General features: G+C 39.3%; 1 protein-coding gene across 7 annotated transcripts in view; it reads left to right on the top strand.

Moving 5' to 3' along the window:
* CTNND2 (catenin delta 2) overlaps positions 1-17,961 on the top strand; it is a 985,037-nt gene that overhangs the window by 562,581 nt on the left and 404,495 nt on the right. The window lies entirely within an intron of this gene.

Raw genomic sequence — 17,961 nt, 5'->3', positions numbered from 1 at the left:
CTAGCCATGGCTGTAGAAAGGGAGGAGAGATGGGGGAGGGGTAAAGAAGTAGATAGTCACTTCTCCTATGTGCCCTAACTGGGAGTGAAACCTGGGACTTCTGCATGCTGGGCGGACATTCTACCACTGAGCCAACTGGCCAGGGCAAAGCATTTCTAAGTTAACTACCTCTTTCCACTCATATCCCCTCTCCTGCCAAGTTGTTGCCACGAAGCTAGTGCCCTACTCCAAGGTGAAGAGCAGGAGTGGGCTTTTGAATCAGAAACTGAATGAACCATCTGAGAAATTAGATTTTGGTTATGCTGCCTATGGCCTACATATGGGTTTTTTTCACACAGGCCTTGGGGCAGTGGGTCGCCCCCAACCTTCTTTTTCTGAAGGGCAGTACCAGTATGGATGTCCCCACCCCGCACCACAAATTCTTACTCAGGGACACACAGTGGGAAATACTGCTGTTTAAATGGTCGGAGAAGCAGCTTTCTCTGGGTTTTTCTTCCTCAGATATGCTAAAGTAATAAGGATTACTGAGGAATTGGGGAGAATTAAAGGCACAAAAACAGTAGAAAGAAATGAACTGTTTCTCAGAAGAAGCAGAGATAAATAGAAAAGATTAAAAGAAACAAGCAATAATTTTAGATTAAGTGCTGAGAAGGATTTAAGAAGATCTTGTGTTTATGAAATAAGAACTATATGGCATGTGAATGAATCAAAGATCAAGGAAATCTTTCTAGGCCACAGAAATGTAACTACATGGCTCTGGCCAGTTGGTTCACTGGTAGAGCATTAACCCAGTGTGTGAAAATCCCAGGTTCATTCCTGGTCAGGGCACACAGAAGAAGAAACCATCTGCTTCTCCACTCCTCCCCCTCCCCCTTCTCTCTCTCTCTCCCCTCACTTCCCACAGCCATGGCTTGAATGGTTGAGCAGGTTGGCCCTGGGTACTGAGAATGGCTCCTTGGCCTTCCCACAGGTGCTAAAATGTTTGGTTGCTGAGCAATGAAGCAGTGGCCCCAGATAAGCAGAACAATGCCTGGTAGGGGGCTTACCCAGTGGATCCTGGTCGGGACTCATGCAGGAGTCCATCTCTGCCTACCCTCCTCTCTCACTTAATTAAAAAAAAATACGCACACACACACACACACACACATATACTACTGTTACTCAAAGATTAGATAGTATGACAGCAAAATAGTCAAGGAAATCACTGGGAAGGGAGAACATAAAGGGAAAAAACAGAAGCCATCAGAATAATGCAGCAAGAGCCTTGAAGGACAAATTCAGCATCTCTAACATGTTACTAGAGTCCAAGAAATACATCAGAGACAAGCAAGGAACATTGAAGAAAAACAGAAAAATTCCTCAGAGCTGAGGGACCTGTGCCTTCATGGGAAATACCCTATGCTTAGAATAAAAAATAATTAATATTCTGCATCATGAAATTTTAAAGCACCAAACATAAAAAGACCCTAATGACCCTGAGTAGAAATAAGACAGAGGCCACCTGACTTGCAGTAGTGGTACTGGATAATAAAGAACAATCCAGTGATGCTCTCAGAGTTTTGGAGTAAAATAATTTTCAACCTAAAACCTGTATGTAGCCAAATTATCCATCATCATAAAGGGAAGACCAACTATTTTCAGAGTCACAAGTACTCAGAAACCTATCTCCTGTACACCCTTCCCTAGAAAGTTGCAGCACTTGAGGATGTATCCCAGCTAAATAAGGGCAGAAAACAAGAGAAACATGGTACCCAGAAAATACTGGACAAGGCTAGAATGAAGTCCCAGGGCAATGAAGAGAAGTCTTGGGGCAGAGAGTGGAGGTGAGGGTGGGGAAGACAGCTGGGCCGCAAGGAAATGGGAGACTTAACACAAAAAGCTCACAGTCATGCATATAGGTGTTAGTCCCAAAGAATCTAGGTGATTTTAATATCAAAGGACTAAACAATGAAAAGAATAAGAATAATGAAATTAATTGCTAATAAAGAAGGAAGAATTGTTTGCATTCTTTTGAGTTCCACAAATACAGGGGGCTGTGATTAAGAGTCTAGATTTGAAGGCTAGACAGATATGGTGCATATCTTTTTTCCATTACTTGCAAGCTCTTTGATCTGAGACAGTTGGTTTCAACAAGTATTTACTGAGCACCTGTTTTGTGCCAGGCACTCTTCTAAATGCTGGACACACATCTGTATACAGCAAAGGCCAAAGTCCCTGTTTTCTAAGAGATAATGATTTGATTTAGATAAGATATATGGTGAGAAGACCCATGAGGAGAAAGACTAAGGGAAGAAGTGATGTCAGAGGGGTGGGGCGGCCAGGAAGCTCAATGATAAGGTGTCAATTGAGCAAGTGCCTGAAGCAAGGAGGGAGGAAACCACATGCATATCTGGGGAAGACTGGCCCTGGCACAGGGAACAGCCAGTGCAAGGGTCCTGAGGTGAAATCCTTCTTGGCCTGTTAGGAAACAAAATGAGGCTTCTCTGAGTTTGTGTATCTTATAGTGGGGATAACAATATACACAGTCATTACAAAGATCATATGAGATTGAGATCATGCCTACCGGCTAGTATATGTACCCACACATTGAAAGGGCCCAGTAAGTTATAGCTATTGTTATTGTGAAGACTCATATTATCAGCTAAGCTCTATTGGGAATTCAGATAAGATGGAAGTTGTAAGGGTAGGGGTTTTTTTTGACTGGAGGGAGGTTGGGAGCAACATCTTTTCAGAAGTAGCTTTTAATGCCAGGTAGTTAGGATATGAGCTGTGAGAGAGGACCCAGGGCTAGGGGTGGTACATCCAGGTAGGAGGCCCAGGAAAGGGTTCTGGCAGACAGAGGCAGTATTTGAGGTTGGATTTAACAAAGTGCAACTGTGACAGGTGCAAATGAAAAAGAAGGGTATAGCTCTGGAGGGACGGGTTCAATGTTAGTTATGAATAAGTGGCCAGGATGCCTTGCATCCTTGTGGGTTTGAAGCAGAGCCTGGGCATGTGGGATGCACCTGTGATGAGGGCTGCCTGTGGTCTGGGGGCTGCTCTCTGAACTGACTCTGAGGAGGCGCGCCTGCACTCAGGAGACACTGCACACATACTGATACTTCTCAGGAGTAGAGACTTTATCCACCTTTTTTTTTTTTTTTTAATATTAAGGGGCACTGAGACTTTTCTTTGGAAAAATAAATTTTCTAAAAGCCCTATAAGCTTCTTTTCACTTGGGGTTAGAATCTCAGGTGTATGTAAATGAATATTTGAGACATTAGAGATTGGTAACAATACAAGGGTGTGAAGTTAGAAGAAAAACCAGTTAACGTGGAATCAGTTCTGGGTTCCCGTAATGAACCAACACACAGGTTATTCACTTTTCTTTCACTGAGAAGCAGGCCAGGAGTGTGCAGCCCAGGGATTTGCTGGTACTGAACTCTGAGAATCTGTTGGCCTTCTTTAGCTATAGGTCAGACAGAGTGCTGGTACAGACAGAAGTCTACGGGAAACTGCCCTTATGTGTAATATCGACTCAGAGAAGCAAATGACGGGATGGGAGGAGGGAGACATAGAGACACGCAGCTGTTTGTTGATACCCAGACTGTGACTTCCTAACTGGGCCCTCAGCACCCAACAATGGAGAAAGTCTGGCTGATGTCTGACCCCATGGTATATGTTTCTCCCACTTCAGGCTTCAGACCTTTGAACTTGCAGTCAATGGAGTATTGAGGGGTAAATATCTCTGGGTCAGTGTTTATGCATCTTAGGTCACAGGTGTTAGCAAACAGGTCTCTATGCTAGTACTCACCTTAAATGTTAGCATCAATTCGGTGATTATAGTTAACTAGTATTTCTGCTGTAATAATAATGAGGCTTTTAAATGTTTTGTTCATTGCTTTTTAATTACAGTTTGCATTCAATATTATTTTGTATTAGTTCCAGATGTATAACATAGTGGTTAATCATGTACATTACAGAGTGCCCCCCCTCAATATTTCCAGTATCCATTGGGCTCCATACAAAGTTATTACAATATTATTGACTATATTCCCAAATTCTAATTTATTTATCTGTGAATATTCTGTAACTACCAATTGGTAGTTCTTTATCCCTTCACCTTTTTCACCCACCATATGACACCCCTCCTCTCTGTCAACCTCCAGTCTATTCTCTGTATTTATGAGTCTGTATCTATTTTGTTTGTTTATTTGTTCTTTAGATTCCACATATAAATGAAATCATATGGCATTTGTCTTCTTCTGACTTATTTCACTTAGTATAATAGCCTGTAGTCACAAAAGACAAGAGTCCATTCTTTTTTATGGTCAAGTAGTATTCCACTGTATATATGTACCACTACTTTTTGTGTGTGTGTGTGTGTGTGTGTGTCAGAGACAGAGAGAGTCAGAGAGAGGGACAGATAGGAACAAATAGACAGGAAGGGAGAGAGATGAGAAACATCAATTCTTCATTGTGGCTCCTTAGTTGTTCATTGATTGATTTCTCATATGTGCCTTGACCAGGGGGCTACAGCAGACCTTGGGCTCAAGCTGGTGAGCCTTGCTCAAACCAGATGAGCCTGCACTCAAGCTGGTGACCTCGGGGTCTCGAACCTGGGTCCTCTGCATCTTGGTCCAATGCTCTATCCGCTGCGCCACCACCTAGTCAGGCTGTACCACTACTTTTTTTAATCTACTCATCTATTGGTAGGAACTGGGTTGCTTCTATAGCTTGACTATTGTAAATAATGCTGCAGTGAACACAGAAGTGGATATATTCTTTTGAATTGGTGTTTTGGTGGGGTTTTGTTTTCAAGTATATTCCCAGAAGTGGAATCACTAGATCTTCAGGCATTTCAATTTTTAATTTTTTTAATCTTTTTAAAATCATTATTTTTTTAGAGGAAGGGAGATAGAGAGATAGACTCCTACATGTTCCCCTACTAGGATCTACCTGACAACCCCAGTCTAGGGTCGATGTTCAGACCAGTCAAGCTAACCGCAGTGCCGGGGGCTAGCACTTGGACCAACTGAGCCACTGGCTGCAAGAGGGGGAGAGGGAGAAAAGGGGGAGAGAAGCATATGGTCACTTTTCATATGTGCCCTGACTGGGGATAAAACTTGGGACATCCACATGCTATCTGACTCTCTATCCACTGAGCCAAATGGCCAGGGCTTTAATTTTTAATTTTTTGAGGAACTTCCCACTGTTTTCCATAGTGGTTGTACCAATCTGCATTCCCACCAACAGTGCACTAGGGTTCCCATTTCTCCACATCCTGGCTAATACTTGCTGTTTGTTGATTGATTTATTGATGATAGCCATTCTGACAGACATTAGGTGTTTTCTCATTGTGATTTTGATTTGCAATTCTCTGATGATTAGAGATGTTGAGCAACTTTTTATATGTCTTTTGGCCATCTCTCTATGTCGTCTTTGGAGTAGTGTTTATTCAGGTCTTCTGCCCAATTTTTTTTAAATTTATTATTATTATTATTATTATTATTATTATTACAGAGCAGAGAGAGAGAGTCAGAGACAGATAGACAGGGACAGACAGACAACAATGGAGAGATGAGAAGCATCAATCATTAGTTTTTCGTTACACATTGAGACACCTTAGTTTTTGTTCATTGATTGCTTTCTCATATGTGCCTTGACCGCAGGCCTTCAGCAGACTGAGTAACCCCTTGCTCGAGCCAGTGACCTTGGGTCCAAGCTGGTGAGCTTTTGCTCAAACCAGATGAGCCCTCGCTCAAACTGGTGACCTTGGGGTCTTGAACCTGGGTCCTCGGCATCGCAGTTCAACGCTCTATGCACTGCGCCACCGCCTGGTCAGGCCTGCCCAATTTTTAATTGTTTGTTTTTCTGATGTTGACTTGTCTGAGTTTTTAATACATTCTGGATAATAACCCTTTATCAGATTTATCATTGGCAAATATCTTCTTCCATTCAGTAGATTGTCTTTTTGTTTTGTTGATTGTATCCCTTGCTGTGCAAAAACATTTTGATGTAATCCCATTTGTTTATATTTGTTCGTTGCCTTTGTTTGAGAAGATATGTCAGAAAATATATTACTAAAAGAAATGTCTGAGATTTTACAACTTATATATTTTTCTAGGTTTTAAGATTTTATGTTTTACATGTAAATCTTTAATCCATTTTGAGTTTACTCTTATATATGGCATAAGAAGGTAGTCCAGTTTCCTTTTTGCATGTAGCTATCCAATTTCCCCAGCACCATTTATTGAACAGACTATCTTTGTTTCATTTGTATGTTCTTGCTTCCTTTGTCATAGAGTGATTGACCACATAGGTGTTAGTTTATTTCTAGGCTCTCTCTATAGGTCCATTCACCTATGTGTCTGTTTTTATGCCAGTACTGTGCTGTTTTGATTACTATAGCCTTGTAGTATAATTTAATAGCATGTGGTGTGATACTTCCTACTTTATTCTTATTTTTAAAGATATCTGTTGCTATTCAGGGTCATTTGCGTTTCCGCACAAATTTTTGGATTGTTTGCTCTAGTTCTGTAAAATATGCCATTGGTATTTTGACGGGAATTGCATTGAATCTATAGTCTTCTTTGGGTAATATGGACATTTTAATAAATTAATTTTTCCTATCCATGAGCACAGTATATGCTTCCATATTTATTAGTATCTTCTTTCATTTCTTTCTTCAATGTCTCAATTTTCTAAGTACAGATCTTTCACCTCTTTGGTTAAATTTATTCCTAGGGTGTTTTGTTTGTTTGTATGTTGTTTTGATGTAGTTGTAAATGGGATGTTTTTTAGGTTTTTTTTCTGATAGTTCATTATTGGTGTGGAGACTAACTGTTTTAGCAGATATATAAATAATCTTAAATAATTAGTAACTTATTATCTCTCAAAATAGAGTTAATTTACAACTAAATCTGCATTAGAATCCTTCCTACCACTATATTTAAACAAAGTACATTATGTAATTTTTGTTACAAAATTATTTGTCATATATTTAGTCCATGTTACACAGAATAGATATCTTTAACATAATACATATAATTTTTCATTATTATATATTCTAAACATAAGCTTTTTAAAAATGATTGATGTAGAAAAGGCAAATGAGTTTGTATTTCTCTTCAGAATTTCTTCAGAATAAAAATAAACACATACACATACTCACAGATATTCATTCAGGCCTGATGCCCTTGGTTTTCTCCATGACTGAGTAATTTTCTGGTGGTTGTTGACATGGCCATAAACAGCCCACTTTACCTGGACAGCCTTATAGTAAATGTGTAGTATTTGTTTTTCAATGGAAGAGTCAACAGAGATAATTTTCTCTACCATAAAGTTATCGCTAACATCATTACCATAACACGCCAATTGGTGGTTTAGTAGTAACTTCTTTGGACAAAGACAACAGATGAAAAATAGGGTGTGAGAATTATAAGTTATATGATCTCATCAATGGTGCATTATAGTAAGAAGTTATGTTTCAAATAATATAACCAGTATTCAAATAATAATTATTTACATATAATGCAGCTACTAATTGGATTCTAAAATACACACATACAAATATTAAAGCTTTAGCCAAGAAAGAATCAAGGAAAATTGTTAGACCTCCAAGATCTGTTTATTATACAGCATAATTCCTCTCTTCTCAAACTCTTCTATATGCTAAATATTATGTTGAATCAAATAATAAAAATTTAATAAAGTATTGATATAAAGAATTTATAAAATGTAAACAGAGAGAACAATTACTCTTTGAAGCAGTTTATTTGCCATTTTCCCCTAAAAATTCTGTTGAGAGTTAATGGTATCTTTTTCTTTTGAAATGATCACCAAGGCTACTCTGTGGGTGTTGGTGAAACATACAAAGCAGTAGAAAAAATTATACAGGGAGAATATATTTTAAGTTTAGATTTCAGAAGCTAACTATCTAATTTTTGAGAAGAAATTTATACAGCCTGTCTATGATAGATCTGATTCAGTCTGGGTAAAAAGGCCTAAGTTTAAGATGCTGAGATGCAAAACAATTTTAGTTCACGTATGTTGCAAAGTATTACAACTTATCTATGGAGAAAATGGTAAACTTAAGCCTAGGTTTATCTGATAAAACCCTTTTCCTTGTCCAAACATTGAGGATATCATCTGGAACCTTTGATGGCCAAAAATCACATACACAAGAATGAAAACTTAGCTTCAGTTCCTACATCACTCAGCACCTTCAGTGGCAGAATGGGGACTTCTGGTTCCCTAAAGGTGATGCCTGTCTGTCTGTCCTGCTTTGCAACTCAATATGAAAAAAAAAAGAGATGGGCTAGGAGCACCTTGTCTTGGATTCTTTCCATGGAAATATTCATAATTATCCATAGCAATTAGGTCTGGAAGCCAGATTCCAGATGTTCCTATATTGCACTGATGGGGTATTAAAAGGCAGCTGTTGAGAAGTAAAATGACACTCATTGAATTTTACCCACCTTGTTGATAAAGATGAGTATCTGTGTAAATATAAGACTGGTCATTAAAAACTCTGATAAGTGACTAATTAGTAAAACACCAAATCATGGATTGCTCTGCATCAGTCATTAATTAGGACAATAAGAAGGCCACAGAGAGACAAGCTCCTGGTCCATTCCACGCAGGATGCTGCTGCCGAAGCTGTTCCCAGGGAGGAAGTAGGTTTGGGAGCCAATTTTAAATAGGAAGCTCCTCCCAGGTAAACATGAACACTCACAGATTAAACTTTTACAAGTCATGTCAAAATGTTTTACTTACAAGTCTAAGATCAAATTATGTTGCCCTTCTGTACAAAGAAATATTACAATTCAAAATTTACCCTCCTCCAATTTCTTATTCTGCCCAGTGTTAGTTGTGGATTTGGGGTACCTGAGTTGAGTCTTTCTGGAAGTCCTCTCACCAGCTTCATTGGGGCTTGCAGGGTTGCAGTTCCACTGACGTTATCTTTAGAATGACTCCTAAGAGTTCGCAGAACACACATCGTCACTGCAATGACTACACCATCAACTAATACAGAGAATCAGACATCGCCTGAGAACTTGATAAAAATGCAGAACCTCAGGCCCTTCCCCAAACCTACTGGGTCAGAACCTGAATTTTAATCAGGAGACTCATGCATGTGGTATTTTGAGAAACACTGGCATAGGTGATGGTATATCCAGAGCTACTCTCTACCTCCCCTGAGATAAGGAACCAAAAGCAGGCATCGGTGACAGATGCCAACCCACCGCAGTTCGCCTTGTGCGTTTCACTAGTACCAGTGCCATCCTAGATGGGTAGGTTTTTACAGGCTCCTCTTTAACTTGACGCGGTACCTAAGTGCTGATGCAGTACACTCTTCATCCACCATAAATGTAAAGCCACATGACCTTTGACTGAAAATAAAAATGGAAAATGGCCCATCTGAAGAATACAAAGATACCAGACTCCACAGAGCTCATTATACCCCATTACCACTGTCTCATTACTTTCCATGGCTGACCTGTCACAAAAGGAATTGAAGAAGCCTGTTTTTTTAACAGCTTGGAGAGCACTGCTTGTGGTTAGAGTGAAAATATAAGAACCGGCGTTGTATGCTCTTAGAAAGGATAAGGTCACATGGGCACACTTACTGCTGCTTCCTGACCAGTGATTTTGACCTTTAAATTATTCTTACTGGAAAGCATTTGACTCTCAATGGATTATAGTATTCATTTGGTAAAAGGTATGTTGAGACTTCATAATTACAGTAAGTTATATTGGAAACGTCATCAAGAAAGTTACAGGAACAAATCCTTCTGTGTTTTGTAACTTGTCAGACTGTGTGAGCATTCAAGTTCCACGTGATAGCAGCAAAGCTGTGTTACCTTAGTGTATGTAGGATATAAAAACCTACTTCATAAAGTAGATGAAACAGGGCATTTTTTGCCTTCCAAAACAAACTTAATTAACATAGATTATTTTATATCATCACATGGCCTGTTACATTGAAATTATTAGGCTTCAATGAGGTTTTATTATTGACTTCATACGAATTAATAATTTCACTTCTAAACATCACTCTACCTGTATATAGAAAATGTGTCCATATCTATTAACACTTATAGCAACATGAGATGAGATGTCAAACTAATTCAATGAATTAATTAATGATCGCTTGCAAATGAAATTTAGTTCATGGACTTGACTTAGGATAGACAAGGAAATATTTTTGAACCTTTCAAAGACTAAATTAATTTTTGAATTAGCACAGAAATAGAAAGTAGATTTTGGCATTTTGATTTGAGTCAAAAACAAAAATCAAGAATGAAACAAGTAAATCTTTATTGTGAGAGGTACTCAGATGTAAGTTTTAAGAATTATATCTCTCTGCAATTAGCATGCATTTATGATCTAATAATATTAACCCAAATTCTGATACCTTTTGTATTTCTAAAAGTGTTTATTAGTTGATGTCCTCTTTCTCCCTCAAGTTTAATGATAACCTATATTAAATCAGAATTTTAAGATGCTCAAAATCCACAGAATAACTATTTCAAAGTCATAAACATCACAGAGGGAAGGCTACCTAACTGCACAGGTAATGCTGACTAGCCACGTTGCTTAGTGATGGGCAAAGAACGCACCCCTCAGCAAGGGTATTCAGCGAGGGAGGAGGCACCGGGTGGGGGGGAGGGGATTTGCGAGGGGAAAAGCTTTTCTCCAGGCTCCAAACTTTTCTAGAAAAGTTCTATTTTGTCCTTCAAAGATGTAGTTTTGCCATACATATATATCAGTGTATGAAGTTTGCACAATTTTTTTTAATACCTGAATTCCTAGATTTTACTTTATACTTTCCTTCATAGGGCAAGACATTTATAGCTCTTCTTCTGAAGACAGCTCTTTATCTCAGAAATGAGAGCGCTTATCTCTTCTTCCTGTGCACAAGCGCATTGAGTCTGCTGCTCTGGCCTACTAACTGCTGTCATTCAGAGGCCCTCCTTTTTCCTCCTTCCATTTCTTTGCAAATGAGTGTTTGAAACTGGCTCCCAAATTTGAAGTGCACACAGATCAATGGCATTTTTGTCTTTCAGAACCTAATATTGATATTTCCAACTGAAAGCATGCAAAAATGTATTTTTCATGAAAAGCAAGTGAATTTGCATTAAATTAGAGAGTCATAAATTATATGGTCTAGAAATAAAAGAATGTGAATGGGTCATAATGAAAAATGGAATGAATTTGTTTCATTCTAGTCAGTAATTTGGCATAACATGGTACTAAATATTATTTGAAGAAAACAAGAAATTATAAATTGAGGGTTGTAACACATTACATATTTCTTTCTTTTAAATATGCCTGTCTCCTCTCTCTCTACTTTATTGAGGACAGGATGACTTTCCTTTCCTTCTGATCCCTGCTATAAATAAAAAGCGTGGGGGTGCCCAGTCAGTGCTGTGTGCCACTCCCCACTCAGATGACCTGAACCCAGTTCTTTTGGAAGTTGTGTTCAGGAATCAGCATTTCAAAGAGTCCTCCAGATGATTCTTTGGGGAATAATCAAAGATTTGAAAATTAATCATATTCTAAGGAAGGAAAATTCTAATGCAAATATGTATATATGTGTATATGAGCTTAATCTTTAGTCATGAAATTCTCATGAGTTTATGTATGATCTTCTGTTGAGTATTTCCAGTCCTTTTGATAAAGATGTAGTTACTGTGATTGTGAACTTTTGAGCTAAGAAAATATCTGTTTAGTTCTTACAATCCACTTAGTATGAACTCATATTTTTTACAACACCATATGGACTAAATAGGTAGTAAAAAATCATTTCTATAAAGATTATGAAATAAATCTCTAACAGAGGGCCTGGCTGCTAGTGCCCCCTTGCTGAGAAATAGGACTTTTTCTGCTGTGGCTCCTTCTCTGTCCTCAGGAAGTTTTCTGCTGAAATATCAGATGCTGAAAAAGAACCTCACTTACTTATATCCAAGGCCAGAGACCCGGTCTGTCTTAAGCACTGTGGTGTTCTCAACTCCTAGACGTTGTTGAGACACTCAGTAAATATATGTTGAATGAAGGACTGTATTGATCAGTTTGGAGTAACTAGTACATATAATTGATTCATGTAGCATATAGACATTAGTTTGCAAATTGGTCTAAAAATGTGTTGCATATAGCTGGTTAGATGAAAACGGAGCCTGTCAGATTCTCTGACCCAGTGAAAATGTGGTGTGAGGATGAGACAAGCAAGGCAGAGAGGGACGCTTCCGCCCTTCAGCTTCATGGTTATTTTCCATGTTAACAACTCCCTGCAAGTCTGTTGCTGGCTTCCCACTTGATTAGCAAATGTTTGTTATCTTCAGTTTGCAGGTTTAATTTATGCCATATCCTTTTTTTTAAAACAATTCTACCTTTTCTTGGTCATTTTAATATATCTTTCCCTTTGGACTAAATTCATTCCTGCATTCTTTGCAATTATTCATTTCAAAGCAACCCTAATGTTGGCTTATTTAAGAAAATAAAAATAAACTGTAGCCCTGGCCGGTTGGCTCAGCGGTAGAGCGTCGGCCTAGCGTGCAGAGGACCCGGGTTCGATTCCCGGCCAGGGCACACAGGAGAAGCGCCCATTTGCTTCTCCACCCCTCCGCCGCGCTTTCCTCTCTGTCTCTCTCGTCCCCTCCCGCAGCCAAGGCTCCATTGGAGCAAAGATGGCCCGGGCGCTGGGGATGGCTCTGTGGCCTCTGCCCCAGGCGCTAGAGTGGCTCTGGTCTCAACATGGCGACGCCCAGGATGGGCAGAGCATCGCCCCCTGGTGGGCAGAGCGTCGCCCCTGGTGGGCGTGCCGGGTGGATCCCGGTCGGGCGCATGCGGGAGTCTGTCTGACTGTCTCTCCCTGTTTCCAGCTTCAGAAAAATGAAAAAAAATAAAAAATAAAAAAAAAATAAATAAATAAACTGTAAGATTTACATTTGGCAGTATTTTACAAAATTATAAAAATTTTTGTCATTTATAATATTTCAAAATTCAATCTGTTTTTGATATTTTGATGATTTCTTAAAAATTGAATTTATTGAGTTAATCTGCTTAACAAAATTATACAGGTTTCAGATCCGTAATTCTACTACACACCTTCTGTACACTGTTTTGTGTGTTCACCACGCCCCCCCCAAGTCAAATCTCCATCCATCACCATTTGTCCCTCCATACCCTCATCCAATTCCCCCCACACCCCATGCCCCACCCTCAGCAATCACACTGTTGTCCGTGATGGTTTTTGTTAAGAAGTGTTTGTTTTTCTTCCATTCAAAAGATGCATTTTCATGAGATAACATCATTTCATTCTGGGACTAAGTGACACGAGAATACCTATTGTAGGCTGTTTTATCATGTATCCATTTCATAAGTGATCACTCTCATCTTGATCTCCAACAATTTTATGTGATACAAATGCACATATTGCTATTTGTATTTTTACACTTGAGGAAACAGAGGCTCAGAGAGGTTCAGTGGCTTTTTTGATTCACTCAGCTGGTTAGACACAGATCGAGGACCCAAACTTGGCTTCTTATTTCAAGTTGTTTGAGAAAAATTGACTCAAGAAACAGCAGCAGAATTACTACTTTAGATGCTATTTCTTTTTTACTTCAACTGTTAAACACTATACTTCTACATTTGTAAAGCCACTGGTTATGTGCAGAATTTGACGGGGAGTCATGATCTCGAGCTTCTGCATAGGACTTGCTTGTGTAAATAGCGGTGCTGGTGCTACATAGAAGCAGGTGATGTCATAGTCTAGTGTCCTCTCCATGGTCCAAGCTGCCCACCCCTCTGTGCTCCTAGAGTTTGTACCTCTTCCGATGCCACAGAACTGAACCCTTTCCTCTCTTCTCCCTCCACCAACGCCACAGCCAAGTGGCCGGGAGTGGCTTGGGTTCTGAGACATCCGTGCATCCATTCAAGTCAGCCTTAGCAGCAGTGAGCAGGTGACTGGCATTTTATGACAAATGGTAGGTCTTGCACAGCAGCTGTCTCAAGCCCAGTGCTACATCAGTTTTCAGGTTCTCCCCTGTTCTTCACGGCTCCTGGACCTGCAGGAGGCGTGGCCCACACAGACCACCCATGGGGCTATTACTATATGCTTTGGCACTCCCGCGTCACAACCTCTCCTAGCCTATAAGCCGAACATTCATGTTCCAGACATGAGTCTTCAACCTATCCATTTCAAAATCACATTACAGATAAAAATTGCCAATGCCTGAGTTCTGTAGACCCAAACTGTCTTGTAAAGAAGAGAAGTAAGAAAAATAAAATGATATGACAGCACAGAGATGTTCACATTGGATGATGTAAGCATTGTTGAGAAAATGGGTCACAAAATGCAAGATAGATACAGGTATCACACTTGCATGACCTTTGCCTTTAGCAATGGGGAGACTTTGCCCTGGCCAGATGGCTCGGTTGGTTAGAACCTCGTCCTAAAGTGCAGAGGTTGCTGGTTCAATCCCTGGTCAGGGCACTAATGGGAACAGATTGATATTTCTTTCTCTCTCTCTCTCTCTCTCTCTCTTTCTCTCTCTCTCTCTCTCCCCTTCCCTCCCTCCCTCTCTCCCTCTTCCTCTCTCTCAAAAAATCAATGAACTCAACATTTTAAAAAAGCCAGTGGGGGACCTCTTTGCAGCTGGTCTGGTCTGTGGGCTCTGCTTTCCCTTTGCTCTCTGGCCACTCATGTGTCCATTGCACCTTGTCAAGCTACCGTTCTGAACCCTCCCCGTGGTCAAGGTGAGAATTGTGCTCAGAATTGTGCTCCATTGTCATAACTGTCCTGGACATTTGTGACATTTTGGACAAAGTCAGTTTCTCCAGCATGTTGTTATAATAACATTATTTCAGTTCTTGTCAATGATGTAAATGCTTACTAATGGTATTCCGAGTCCAGTATGGTGCTGAGGACTCATCAAACAGACCATAATGGTAAAAAATAATATTCCTGCTAAAGAAAAGTACATTTTCTTTGAATCAGCAGATATGTACACCACTTCATGAAATTTTGGAGCATATTCCTAGAAGTGGTTGTGTGAGAATTTTTTTTTGAAATTGCAAAATAAAAAAGGTCTTGTTAGTATGGGTCTTTTTTGAGCATGAGTGGTCGAAAGTATGAATTCCCAAATTTCCACTTTTAACCTTTAGCTCCTTGTCTCTCTTCTTTCTCATAGTTCTCTTTGTTTCTCTTGCCAATAACTGGCCTACCCATTTGAAACCTGCTCACAATGGATAAAAAAAAGTATAAACAATACTCCTTTTAGAAAGTCTTATCTCATTCAGTGCTATGCCTAATGCTTAAATATGCAGATGTATTTTGCACAAATGTTTCCACAGGGAAACACTATGAACTTATAGTATTATCAAGAGCATGCTAATAAAAATGTATAGTATATTATTCAAATATTTAGTAATTCTACTATTATGTTTTTTCTTAATATCAGTTCATAGTAAGTGTAATAGCTACAGAGGTAGCTTATCTAAGATTCTTGTCCCTTGCCTAGGGAGGTCGCTCATTAATTTCTGATTCACAGTATACTAAAAAAATTTCCAAATGCCCAGTAAATGCTTATAGTAAGAGGATTTTTCAGACACACCCTCACATCATATGACCATGTGAAAGATCGGCAGGTCCTCTCATTCTTCATTGTTCGATGTTTTTAGAGACGTAGAGTCAAGGGATGGCGGTTAAGTTATATCTTTAACTCTGTCAGTGACAGATAATGTTGAACTATAAAACATTTGGGCAGACAGTTGACCTTTGAACAACACAGGTTTGAACTGGGCAGTCCACTTATACACAATTTTTTTTTCATCTTGTAAACAGAAAGATAAACGTATGGCATTGATAAATACAGTATTATAAATGTATTTTCTCTTATGATCTTAACATTTTTCTCTATCTTTATTGTAAGAATATAATATGTACTTCATGAAACATGCAAAATATGTGTCAGTCAACTATTTGTGTTATTGGTAAGGCTTCCAGTCAACAGTAGGCTATCAATAGTTAAGTTTGGGGAAGTCAAAAGTTACACAGGGATTCTTGATTGTGTGGGGGTTAGTGTCCCTAACTCATGCGTTGTTCAGTGGTCAGTTGTAATGACTTTTCTTGCTTTAAAACTTGTAAGTTATTGGCAGTATTATCAAAACCTTCAGAAACAGGAAGAATTGACAGCAGGAACTCAAGGACTGTACTTCACATGTATTCTTTTTTTCTTTAATTTTTGTTTATTGATTTATTTTAGAAAGACAGGAAGGGAGAGAGACAGAGACAGAAAGAAGAGAAACATTGATTTGTTTTTCTACTTCTTCATGTCATTATTGGTTGCTTCTTGTATCTGTCCTGACTGGGAGCCTGAATCTGCAACCTCCGCACGTTGGGACAACACTCTAACCAACTGCACTACCTCGCCAGGGCCGTAAAATATATTCTTGGAAAATATGGATGTGAGATAATACTTAATGTGGTGTTGGCATGTGGTCAATCAGATGCAATGAACCTAATTATGCAGAGCAGTTATTTTGAATCTATCATTCATCCGAGTGCTATCTGCATCAGGATTGAATTATTAGCAAGGGGAAAGGTAAGGTGGTTGCCTGCCCTATTTATTCCCTTTCCTCAAAATAGTCAGTGATTTTTATTAACACTGAATTCATAGAATTCTCAACACTGCTCCACTCATTCAGAAATCCTCTATCCTCTGCTTATTTAAATTTAAAGCAGCCTGTGTAGAATATATCAGTAAAACATTTATCTGTTGGCAATTTCTAAGCTTTTGAATGACTTTTTTCTCAAATATACTAGACAAGAATATTAAAATCCTTTTCATTAGATGATCCTGGAGGAGCAGTGTAATCATTGAGCATTGAAGCTATTGGCTTAAAAGTGGTCCCCCAGGAAAGAGAGCAGAACAGAGGTAAAGCTGTCTACAGATACCACCCAAATCAAGGAATTTCTATACCCTATTGCTGGAGGCTGGGGCGGAGCGCTCAGAATTGGGGCTGTTGAAAGGCAGCTGGCAGTGAATCCCAGAGTGCCATCTGGGTATTAGCTTTGGAGATTTAGCCAAAGGTCTCTCCTAAAGTCAGCAGCAGCCTCACTTGGTGTTTATGTGTGCTCTACTCACCATCATTAGGTAACTGTTTCTCCTGGATGCCCTGTGTCCTTCTCTGTCCCTTGGTGTCCTTTACCCCGTCTGCCTCGATGGAGATGATTCTCCTGGCACTTCTGTCTCTGTGATTTTGACTGTATCTCCAACAAAATATTGGTCTCAATTAACATCTTCTTTTCCTTGTGTCAACTCAACCTTGTAGCCCTCATACAACTCTATTTCCCCATGTGCAGACATTCTCTGTCTGACTTACAGCATTGCTCCCAAGCAATGCAACAAAATGAGACATATAATGATTTACAACTACTCTACGGTGAGGGACATGTAGCCCCAACTTATAAATGAAACCAGTTACTGACAGCCATTATTACCTTCTTCAGAGGTAGGTACACTGAATGCAGATGTCTCAATTGGAGTAAAGCAAAATATAATTAAAACCCATTTTTAAATAGTCTGCTTCTTTTAGGGACTTAGGCAGTTGCAAGTCTGAACATTTTGGTTTATTCATTGTCCAGGGAAAAACTGCTGATGGGAACACAGTCTGGCTCACTTTTCAGAAACAACATAAACATGGCTTGCCATCGTGGCTTATTCATTGGCCTATGACTTTAATAATTTCTGTTGTAAAATTTAAGGTGCAAGGACTCTGGGCTGATAAGAGGTATTTAGGTTTGACTGTCTACCTGATCCCGTTAGTGAGGAAGCCAACGACATTCGTTAGACTGAGAAAAATGATGTTTCAGTGGCCCTGTTCAGTGTGGATTTATCTTAGAATCATTAGCATCCTTATGGGGAAATCAGGTTCAGGAGCAAAGCAAGGCAGCTGGGTGATACCAATAAGCTG

Source organism: Saccopteryx bilineata, chromosome 1 (assembly GCF_036850765.1).
Source record: "Saccopteryx bilineata isolate mSacBil1 chromosome 1, mSacBil1_pri_phased_curated, whole genome shotgun sequence".
Taxonomy (NCBI): Eukaryota; Metazoa; Chordata; class Mammalia; order Chiroptera; family Emballonuridae; genus Saccopteryx; species Saccopteryx bilineata.
The sequence above is the reverse complement of the archived record's forward strand: the minus strand, read 5'-3'. Positions and strand labels throughout refer to the sequence as shown.